Source organism: Berghia stephanieae, chromosome 5, assembly GCF_034508935.2.
Source record: "Berghia stephanieae isolate SIO BIC M18660-M18661 chromosome 5, UCSD_Bste_1.3, whole genome shotgun sequence".
NCBI lineage: Eukaryota > Metazoa > Mollusca > Gastropoda > Nudibranchia > Aeolidiidae > Berghia > Berghia stephanieae.
Window position 1 is genome coordinate 17,424,241 of NC_088364.1, and position 11,996 is coordinate 17,436,236.

General features: G+C 37.7%; 1 protein-coding gene across 1 annotated transcript in view; it reads right to left on the reverse strand.

Moving 5' to 3' along the window:
- LOC144974086 (cell death-inducing p53-target protein 1-like) overlaps nt 1-9,269 on the reverse strand; it is a 30,869-nt gene extending 21,600 nt beyond the window's left edge. Inside the window, exon 1 of the mRNA XM_078916978.1 lies at nt 8,932-9,269. The gene's annotated coding sequence lies outside the window, so the exon portion shown is untranslated. The remainder of the gene's footprint in view (nt 1-8,931) is intronic.
- Between the last annotated feature and the right edge of the window lie 2,727 nt (nt 9,270-11,996).

Consider the following 11,996-nt stretch of genomic DNA (forward strand, 5'->3'; position numbering starts at 1 on the left):
CCTCTCATCCATATGTTATTTTTATTATTGTTTTTTTTTTCCCCTATCGTGACAGCGGACTGATGGTTTTATTGGAGCACATTTTTCCTCCGCTCTTGTTTGTGTGTTTGTTTGTTCGTTGTTTATTACTTCAATTATTCATTTATTTTACGATATATTTATGGTTTATTCTCTCTCTCTCTCTCTCTCTCTCTCTCTCTCTCTCTCTCTCTCTCTCCCTCTCCCTCCTCTCTCTCTCTCTCTCTTTCTCTCTCTCTCCCTCTCTCTCTCTCTCCTCTCTCTCTCTCTCCTCTCTCTCTCCTCTCTCTCTCTCCTCCTCTCCTCTCTCTCTCTCTCTCTCTCCTCTCTCTCTCTCTCTCTCTCTCTCTCTCTCTCTCTCTCTCTCTCTCTCTCTCTCTTTCTCTTGTTTTTTTTCCGATAGAATTGAGGACATAATCTCTGGCTAGATTCAAATAGATTGATGAAACATGCACCATTATATAAGCATGATATGTTAGCTGAAGAAAGGTTTTGAGCCCGAAACGTTCCGTGTTTGGTAAGTCGGTTTTTTTAAAATGAAGCTGTTATATTCATATTTGTCTATTACTTTTTCCTTCCTCTAGTTCATCATTCTGACATGATACCGGATTTCCGCGGTGGGTCGCAAACAGACCTGCCTACGTACTTGAAACATTAAAAATTCGTAGTTAACCTAGGAGAGAAAAAAAAAACATCCATCTATCTATGTTGTTAATTTACCCTCAGGAAGTTTGTAAAGCACACCAGGGTCCTAAAGATTGGCGGTCTGGCGCAAATTTTTCATTTTTAATAGACCTGGTGTACGTCTTATTGAAATTAATTTGCTTATGATGTAACTCTGCAGATGGAGCCCAAAATTCGTAGATCTACGATTTTCTCGTTAGTAGTATCGAATGGCTACACCTCTATTTTGAATCTTTTAATCCATTCTTCAAATTCTTTTCCTGCCTTATAGGCTGTCTCGTAGCCTCCTGATAGGCAGTGGATGACGATGTGGTCCATTATCTCAGGGCCTCCTTGGCAATGACGGCATGCATCTGATTCTCTCAGATTCCATCTATGCATGTTAGCTGCGGTTCTGCCATGTCCTGTCAAAATGCGGTTGGAGGTGACCCAGCATTTTCGGCTATTTCTCGTTAAGAGTTTGAGTAAGCAGGTCTTGTCCAAATTTCATTCAAAAATAAAATAGTAGCAACATATAACGCTTAACTTTACAAAGAAATGTTCGCTCTTTATCATAGAGGAAACAACTCCTTATTGACTTCACACACACAAACACAAATGTATCACGCTTGATAATATGATTTGCTCGTATTGGGCTATTATTGGTCAATACAGATAGTCATGTTAAATAATAGAGTTCAAGTATTCTAAAAACGTTTCAACCAGTTAACTACTTCATGAGGTCCCAGGTTTGAAAGTTCTTGCCAAGATGAGGGTCATTTAAATCGATCGATATTTGAAGGACGAAATTTCTGACCAAATTTTTCAATACGTGATCTCATCCAGAATTCTTACTTCACCTAATACGATCACTACTGCCGTACCCGAAGTGTACTTAAGAGTATTTGAAATAATAGGGTTTTCCTATGAGAAGGGTGGAATAATATGCGTTTTGTCATCATTGCACAGCAGAATGACGTATATTGGATAATTAATAACTATCTCTCTCTATAATTATGGCGTACAAAAACAGTCCATTCTTAATCTTATTAAATGTTTAGAAAGTGGATTCTAGCTACGTACATCATCAAATCGATAATTTTGGTATGATGAAATGCATGTATAAATACACACAAAAACTAAAATTAACAAATAAACAAAACGGAAAAGAATGAAATCAATAAATTAAAAATAAACACCGAGGCAAGTCAAACATACAACAAAAAATCACATAAAAAAACAAAAAAACAAATAGAAACACGTTCATACATATTTTGAATATGTACATGATTCGACTTGTTTTAGTTTTCTTTGTTTTTTTTCCGTGGTTTTTTTTTTTTTTTCGTTGTGTGTTTTTGTTTTAGTTTTTTGTTTTGTTTTTTGTTTGTTCTTTTGTTTTTGTTTTTTTTTTGTTTTTGTTTTTATGGCCGGGGTGGGGGGGGGGGGGGGACAATAAACACAATACACACAATATACACAAACACATACCCACACACACGCTCAACACACATTAAAAAATACACACAAAAACACACACGAAACATACACAAACAATATTAGAGATGCTGTGCGCTTGGCTAAGAAACTCATAATATTGCGTCCAGAAATACAACGGACCCAAAACACAAAACTATGTGTAACCTTGAACGTTTATCCTAATGCAGTTAAGTGAGAATTACTCATAAACATGGATGGCAAAAAAAAATAATTTCAAAGACCTGACTGACATCAATTTCGTTCTAAGTATATATTTACAAAATACATACACAACACACGCACACACACACAATGACACACAACACACGCAAGATAAACACAACATACAATATACAAATAATGCCCACACAATACAAATACACGATACACAACAAGCAAACAATACACACTAAATACACAATCAACACATAAACACTAAATACAACACACACACGTACACATACACACAAACACACACAATCACCCAAGGTTTGTTACCTTGACAGCAATTACCTACTTCGTGTTGACTTTTGTTATAGTTCGTATTTCTCATTACTTTATTTCTAAATTCACTTTTAAATAAAATAAAATAATTAAATAAATAAATTCCCTTTCTTCATCCCCACAGGGAAATCTGTCTTTATGGTCGGTTCCAAGGGATGATGATAATAACCCAAGCGTTAGCCGCAGTGCGGCGCCGTAAATTGAGCTAGGGCGATGTACCTTGCTCAGGGCTACACAGTACAGCGGGTATTCGAACTCGGTACCTTTCGGGTATAAAGCAAAGACCGTAACACTAAGCCACGCTGCGTCTTTTAGGGCCACAATTCATCCAGACCGTTTTGAGGTGGTGAATCTCAATTACGTTCAGACACATCTGATTTAGCTCAAAACCGCAAGACTAATGAAAAATTAAATAGATCCATTCGGCCTATAGAGCTGGGTGTCCAATGTTTTGTTGTTGTTTTTTTGTTTTGTTTTGTGTGTGTGTATGTGTGTGTGTGTGTGTGTATGTGTGTGTATTATTAATTTTTATTTTTGTTTTTTGTTTTCTGTTTATTTTTGATTGGGGGGGGGGGGCATTATTTTATTTCTTCTTTTTTTTTCATTTTGAAGCGTTAAACGAAGGGGAAAAAATTGCTTGCTACCCCTTTGATAGGATCCTTATCTGTGATGGATGCTTTCCGTCAGATTTAAGAGATCCCGCTACCAAAGTTTGACAGAGGGATCAGAAATTATACCTCGAGTCAAGTCGGGAACAAAAGGAAATTAATCTAAAATAAATAAATTTCCTTTATTCATCGTAGGATGGCAATTACGTCTTTCATAATATTATAATACACGCGTCGACGGCAATGCAGCCAATCGTACGGCTTGATAAGCGAGTCAAGAGCCCCGCCAATTAATATATCGATTAAAGTTGTCTACTAATTGCAGGTCGTGATTCAATTCTATTTTCAGGTGTTATTTAAAGAATATAATTTCTCTTATCCAATTCTCTATGAATTTTAATCAGTGCTTTGATGTTGTTTTCATAAACATCACTGTCTTCGTCGTCGTCATCATCATCATCATCATCATCATTATCATCGTCGTTGTCGTCGTTGTCTTCGTCGTCATCATCATCAACATCATCACCATCATCATCATCATCATCATCATCATCACCATCATCATCATCAGCATAACCACCACCGCCGCCACCAACAGTTTCATTATATAATCTTGGTCACAAAGTGCATATGAGTTCAATACGGGTGTAATAGTTCTTAATTTTATCTTTTTTTTAAAAAAAACTATCTAGATTATACATCTAGGTTTGTACCCCTTTCCTTCAACCTGTTTGAAAATTACTTATTTTAATTATTAAAATAATGCCAGCCTTCATTACAATCATTCATTAGAGATTTAGTTAATACTGTATATCAAAATATTTGACAACCTATTGAATATGTAACCCATCCGCTCAATCTAGTACTAAGTCGGGCTTGAAGCAGATGATGTAGATTAAGTTGAATATCAAGATGAGTGTAATTTTAACATTTGAAGAAAAAAAAGTAAGCTTTTTCTCTTTTTTTTTTTACGTTGGGGGGAGGGGGGTCTTTCGGTTTGTTTGGTTTGTCTTAGCGGGGGGGGGGGGGGGGGGGGGGGAGTTAGTTTGTTATGGTTGGTTTGTTTTGTTTATGTCTTTGTTTGTTTTGTTTTTTTGTTGGGTCTTGTGGGTGTGTGTTTGTGTGTATGTGTGTGTGTGTGTGTGTGGGTGGGTGTGCGTCTGTGTGAGTGTGTGTGTGTGTGTGTGTGTTTTGTTTGTTGTTGTTGTTGTTTTCGTTTTGTTTTTGTTTTTTTTTGTTTTTGTTTTTTGGTTTTTAATGGGGGGGGGGGGGGGGTTTCCAACTGCAGTGGTAGTTACTTATCTACACATTCTAGTGATTTATCAGGAAGCACACCAGTTTGTCACAGACCCAGTATGTCACAGGCCCAGTTTGTCGCAGGCCAAATTTGACACAGTACCAGTTTGTCACAGCCCACAGTGGTAAAGCACGACACTAATCAGAGACCTAGTTTGTCACAGACCCGGTTTGTCACAGGCCGTTTGTCACAGACCCGGTTTGTCACAGGCCGACCCTGCCTCAATTGTGCATAATCATTGACACTCTCAAAAAGAGTAAATGAATGATTGATTGATTGAATGTATGAATTGAATTTTATTTTTCTATTGTTTTCACGAAATAATTCAGTTTTGAAATTGTACAGAGTAATTTGCTTTGATTTGCATACAAAATGAAAAAAAATGAACAACCCAAACTGAATTGACATTTAAGAGGACTATCTCCAAACCACCAGTTTCAAACTGGAGAATGAGAAAGACTTAGCTACAACTACAGTGTTGAAGTGCTGTAATTATTACTGTCATATGCACTCAAATACTGAAATGAAATAACAAAGCGATCTTATTCATGAATCTTCTTTTAAGACATAATTATGTTTCTTTTAAAAGTTTGTGCACAGACCAACACAGTTTGTGAGAAACACATGCTCATGGCAACTGTAAGTTATGAAAATAGTAAATTGAAGGGCTCAAATTAAAGTAGGCAAACAACAATATTTTAGAGTAAAATAAATAAACTGGTATCTTGTTTTCTTATATGCTGGACAGTGTACATCATTTTGTACACCATATTTACATCTAACAAAGGAAGGCAAAGATCGTCTAAGGCCTGTTTACGTGAATCTGGAGCCTGTGACAAACTGGGTCTGTGACAAAATGGACCTGTGACAAACTTGGTCTGTGACAAAATGGGCCGGTGACAAACTTGGTCTGTGACAAAATGGGCCGGTGACAAACGGGTCAGCCTCCATTCATCGGGGAGACAGACATAAAATTGTACTTATTACAAATCAACTATGTGTTGTGTGTGAACTATTCAACTTGGTCGTGACACACAAGTGGCTTGTCCTAAACGCACAATACCATATTGACAGAAAACACACTCACAAAAACTAAAGCAAAAACAATTACAATGAAAGAGAGAGAGAGAGAGAGAGAGAGAGAGAGAGAGAGAGAGAGAGAGAGAGAGAGAGAAGAGAGAGGAGAGAGAGAGAGAGAGAGAGAGAGAGAGAGAAAGAAAGAAAGAGAGAGAGAGGACAGAGTGAGACAGAAAGGGGGGAGGGGATTTCCACATGAGGGGGTATAGTACATTTTTTCAGACTTTGATTATACTGGCGAGTTGGAGAAAATCGTAATTCAAAGATCACGTGACTTGATTCAACGTGTGTCAAAGGCATAGTTTAAAAAAAATATTTTTCATTGCAACAAGAGAACAATTGCATAGCGATGATAGTAATAATAATTGGAAACCGGATGTTGTGCTAATTAAATATCTTACTAATTAAATCATGGAAAAGTATGAAGACCCGCACGAATTAATCGATGTATTCTATGTACCAACCACGCCCAGTCCTAGGCTAAGCCTAGAGTCAGAGACTAAAAACGATCATTAAAAACCGATTTTTAAGTCACGTTTCGCTCAGGCTTTGCTAAGACTAGAATATATTTTACTTGGCTAAGAACGGACTAGATTGAGACACTCTCCTGGGCCCGTATTTATGTAGGCGGACAAGTATGGGGCTTTCGTCAAGGACTTGGAAAATCGCTTTTATGTGAGCTGACCAAGCAAGTCCCAAACTAAAATCAAGGCACATTCGGACTAAGTTTTGCCACCTTGTACTTGTACCCGATGTGGGATGGAACCCGAAACCGCAGAGCATCTAGTTGAACGGTGTGTGTTGTGACGAAGATTCCGGGTGGGTTCGCGAAGGTGCTCGAATGCGGTAAGGACTTTGCTGATTGGGTCGATCGTCATAACATAATAGTGTGAGCACCATTAGAAGCTGCTGCTGCCACCTTGCTCGGGTTAGACGTCATCGTTAGTCTCTTACTAGTTATTGGGAAAAATCATAGCGTCGACACGATAGCAGCTGTTGTGAGTTGAGAGGGCTATGATTTGGAAGGAAAATACGTCGGTTACACATTAATTTGTGTAAGTAAAAACTTGTAAAACCCCGATTTAATAGGACTCGCGAATTGCTAATGAACGAGACTCGAATTCGAAGGGTCCGCTTCAAAGAGAAGAAAAACCATTAGAAATATAGTGGAAACAGAAGTTATTCTGCTAGCATTGTAACTGACTGAAATAATGCGATTTATCAGAATACACTTTCTGTTTTGTGTGTTTGTTCGGGTTTCTAAAAATCTATTTCATGTTTTTTTGTTTTGTTTTTGTTTTTCTATTGTTGTTCTCGTTGTTTTGTGTGTGTGTGTGTTTTTTTTTTTTGTTTTTTTTTTTTTTTGTTTGTTTTGTTCTGTTTTTGTTTTTTAGTTTTTTGTTGTTTTTTGGGTTTTTTTTTTTTTGTTTTTGTTTTTTTTTTTTTGTTTGTTTTTTGTGTGTGTGTTTTTTTGTTTTTTTTTTTTTGGTTGTTTTTTTTTTTTTGGGGGGGGGGGGGGTGGTTCAATTTGTTCGCGTTTCAATGACACTTTTATTGACCTAAATATAGAAATGACAGTCGACAGTCAATATCACGTGACTTGATTCACCATGTGGCTATGGAAAAAGTAAGTGCAAAATATAAAACGGAACGAAACATATCTATACTGGATTTGTTGCTAATCTCCTCTCTGGAAATCAGTTGCGTTGGAAATATGAAGACTGGTTTCTTACCTGTCATCGTGTAATAGAGAGCTTGATGTCACCAGCACAAAACAACCGAATAAGCCAACGTCCTTACAGCACCCACTTCTAGGCTAGAGCCTAGCTAGTCAGAGACTAGAAAAGGTTCGTTAGAAAGCGTAAAAATTCGAAATTTAGCCACTTGCTTCGCTCAGGCTTAAGACTAGGTAGTCTAGTGACCGGTAAAGAACTAAATCTAGTCCGCTTATATAAAAAAAACAGGCCCTGGGCCCATTTTTTATGAACACGGACTAGCGCTTAGTCCTTGACTTTAGTCAAATCCCAGACTAAAATCACGGCACCTTCGGACTAAGTCTTAACAAATTTTAGTCTATAGTATAGACTCAATCTAGGCCACGTGCGTTAAAATGGGCCCTGAAGCAGCGGTCCCTTTTTCCGAAATGAACAGAGTTACTAACATCTAACAGACTGTATACTTCGTCTTCTGTGCCTTATATTATAATTTTCATTCTCAGAAGATTTTTTAAAATTCTAACGCGCTTAAAGTTATATCTACAAAAAAATGCAACTGTTTTTAGACAAATGTGATGATATATGGTTTTAATTTTGAGGGGCAAAAAGGGGAAGATATCTAAAATAATAAATGGTCATATTTAGAGATTTTTTGAGCTTTTATATAGCGCAATATCCACTCAATGTGCTCAAAGCACTTTACAAAGGGTCCTTGATCAACAGCAACACGTAACATTTAGAACGACACATGACGTCTGTGAGACGATATTACAATTTTTTTCTGACAGAGAATGTGAGTAAATAGCCTTTTCCAGGGACTCAACTATACGCCGAGCGAGGCTCGAACTCAGGACCTTCCGATCCAAAAGCGATTGTCAAACCACTAGACCACATAGCCGCACATATTGCATATCACTGCAGTCAATAAGTTTCTGGGCCGAGTCTATAACACCGGAACGATCTACCTTACATACCATTCTTTGATGTTTGATTGTTTGAGCCGTTGGAAGCAGGAATATTTTGTTTTTCATTCTGGTCCGCTGGTGACCAGTGAATGCTGATTCTTGTCCATGGTGCAGCATACTGTACAACTCTTTAACGACAGTAAACCAAGGGACTCCTCCACATTATATTATAATTATAAATCCCCATGCTGTCACAAATTGGAGACTCTAGAGCAAAGTAGGTTCACGGACCTGGACCTACTCCTCCTCCTCCTACTCCTACTTTCCAGCCCACCCTTGTATATAGGGGTCAAACATTTATAATCACATTCATATATACCACGCATCACTAATTCAATAAACAAATAGATATATATATATATAACCCAGAGACAATAAGAGTCACCTCTGCAAAAAATCCACAAGTGTGACGCCAATAACTAACGGCAAATACGTTGAACATAATTCATGAAAAACTTAAAGCTTAATTATAGACTATCTCAAATATTCAGAAAGTATTTAGGATCAAGGGTCTTAAATTGATGTGTTCACAAACTGTCAAAGGTGTAAACGGGGTTTTTAAATTATTAAAGAATGAAATAAAATACAATTTTAATAAATGAACTCACCTGAGCAAAAATCAGGGATGTTCTTCCGAAGAACAATGTTTTGAATGCAACGGGTATATTATGTAAATTATATATCCTCCCTTGCTTCTATGTTATTGTTATTGTTAAACTTCCTTGTCTCAACTTGAATTTCCAGTTCTAAGTTATACCGGTTGCTTAGGTTCGAAGAGATGAGCTATAATTTTATTCAGTTTAGTGTTCCCCCAAAGAAAGCAAGTCTTAGCAAACAAAACACTACAATCTATAATATATCTGTCCCCACGAAAATGGCAGTAGATTTGCGTCTCGCGAAAAGCAACGCAATCTCCACGTACCAATACCAGTCAAACACGAGCAATGAATGAAGAATTAATAATTACAGCAGCAGACGACACGCGATGAGAGCAAAACATGATTGCCAGATTGACATTTTCAGTGACAACCCTTTTTCTTTTTTCTTTCAACCATTTTCTTGGTGTAGTAAAAATGAATGATTATGGCAAGCTTAAAAACAAAAAAGACCTGAGTGACATCAATTTCATTTCTTCCACATGACTTTAACGTTACAAATTCCGAAACCATAAGGCATAATATTGTTTGTTTCTTCATTTGTTTCCTACACACCGAAGTTTCTCTCTCTCTCTCTCTCTCTCTCTCTCTCTCTCTCTCTCTCTCTCTCTCTCTCTCTCTCTCTCTCTCTCTCTCTCTATCTATCTCTATCTATCTATCTATCTATCTATCTATCTATCTATCTATCTATCTATCTATCTATCTATCTCTATTTCTATCTATCTGTCTGTCTTACACAGACGTGTCTGAAAAGGAAGTGGAATCCGCATTAAGTCAACATTCTTAAAGTCAACTTCTGTTTAACGTCAACGCCTTTAGTTGATCCGAAATTTTATTTTCCTTAAAGTCAACCAATCTTTTTGTTCCGGCGGTGTCGACTATGTGAGGATTCCACAGTAAACCCACCTGACTGCTCATCAATATGATGTAAACATGAAGTATTATTCGGATTACTAATGTAAGGCCTATCTTGAGTATCCTCAAAAAAAGACTGGCACCATAGATAAGACAATGGAAAACTTGCTGACGATAAAAACGACATTTACACAGCTCTGATTTCGTTCTATGATTTTCTAAAAACTCTGTAACATATTATTGACCCCATGACTCTAGTGCTTATCTATTCATCCATTTCTCACATTATCCATTTGACAAATTAAGTTTTATTAACGATTTGAATCGACGTGTACATATTCGCAGGTCTGATAACCTAAATTTTTATGGGCTAGTTGTTGTAACGGAAGTACTGTATTATGTAATGGCAAACCAACACAAAGTATTGTCGATTACAGCAATGCTAAGTTGAGACCATAATTGCATTCGGCTATCAGACCTGCAAATATTATGTCGTGCACGTAGAATTTAATACATGTGTGTTATTATTTATAAAATTAAACAATGGATATTGTCATGAGCTAGTACTAGTACAAGAAAACACCAATAAATGTATTATTATAAGGAATAAGTTGTGCGAATGAATTTAAGAATTAACGGGCATGAACCAAACTGCAAGAATGTGATTCGTGTGCAATCTTCCTGTCACAATAATGAATATGTGACCCACCGCTACAAAACAGTGTTTTGCCGTGCAGGTCTATATGCTGAATATGGAATTTTGTCTTTCAAAGTTGTGATTGTATTATATAATATAAGCATTTATCATCGTTCCACGACTGTACATTAAATACCCAGACGACTACAAAACTGTCCCACTCGGGTGAGAAAAAAACTAATCACAGGAATGAAAAAGTTGGGAGTTCGCGAGGACCCAGGCTTTCGAGTTTTTGCCAAGATGAGGGTCATTTAAATCGATTGATATATGATGGGAACGTTTTTCGGCCAATGTTTATTTTTAATACGCTTCATCCCACGGCAGTTAGCTGGTTAAAGTGTTTCCGCCATTGCTATGTAAGAGGTCCAAGCCATCAGAAACAATTGATATGTAGAACAAGACGCAACGCCTGCTAAGCGCCTTTTGTACTTTTTTTTCGGCATAAATAATGTTGCTACTCAATTCACACCGCGGTATTGTGAGAAAATGTGAATAAGGAGCCTTTTTCCAATACTGCATTGGGACTAGAACACGAGACCTAAAGGTCAAAAGTCAATCATAATGACATCGGACCAAAAAGTCTGAATTCAGAAACATCTTCGTCTTCTTCTTCTTCTCCTCCTCCCTATCCTCCTCCTCCCCCTCCTCCTACTCCGTCTTCTTCTTCTTCTTCTTCTTCTTCTTCTTCTTCTTCTTCTTCTTCTTCTTATTCCGCTGCTGCTGGTGCTGCTACTGTTGCTGCTGCTGCCATGTGGTTTTTAAGTATGACACTCACCTCGAATCGAATGTTCGAGGTTCGAGTCCTGCGGCGCATAATTGAATCATCGGAAAAGGTTCTTTACTCACATTCTCTCACCGTGTTCAGGTGTAAATTAAGTGCTTGCCCGTTTACAACGTTGTCTCTGTCCAAATAAATATAATATCGCCTAACAGGCGTCATGTCTCGTCCTACACATTAAGCGTTGCTTATGGGCGGCGAAATCGTTATGCATTCGTGTACACTCGCCAACCCGCTCTGCAGCAGCTTCAAAAACAACAAAATGCTCTGAAGTATCAGGTACATTTGGGACAGGTGGAAAGTCCACAATGATGAAGCATGGTCGCTGTTAGACAGGTTCTAGAACTTTGTTTGCAACAACCCAATGCCTCCTCTTGCTTGCACAGAAGCCTGGTAATTTCTCTCCCATTTTCAAGAAGACTACTTGCCCGCCCCCCACGAGGGACCGAATTTTTCCAAGTCAGCTTACATCTCGTACATGTATTTGCAGTTCCAGTCGTCCGGAGTCAGAGTGGAAGCTAACTACAAGAGTTGTCGGGACGGTGGAATAGCATGGTGCCAGTGCGGAAGTCGTCAAAAGCGCCTGATCGACGCCCCACGTTTTTCCCGTTGTATTGGTCTACGCATCTCTTTTCTACTTTTAACTTTTTTTTAATTAAAAAAAATGAAAAGATATGTAATTATTTT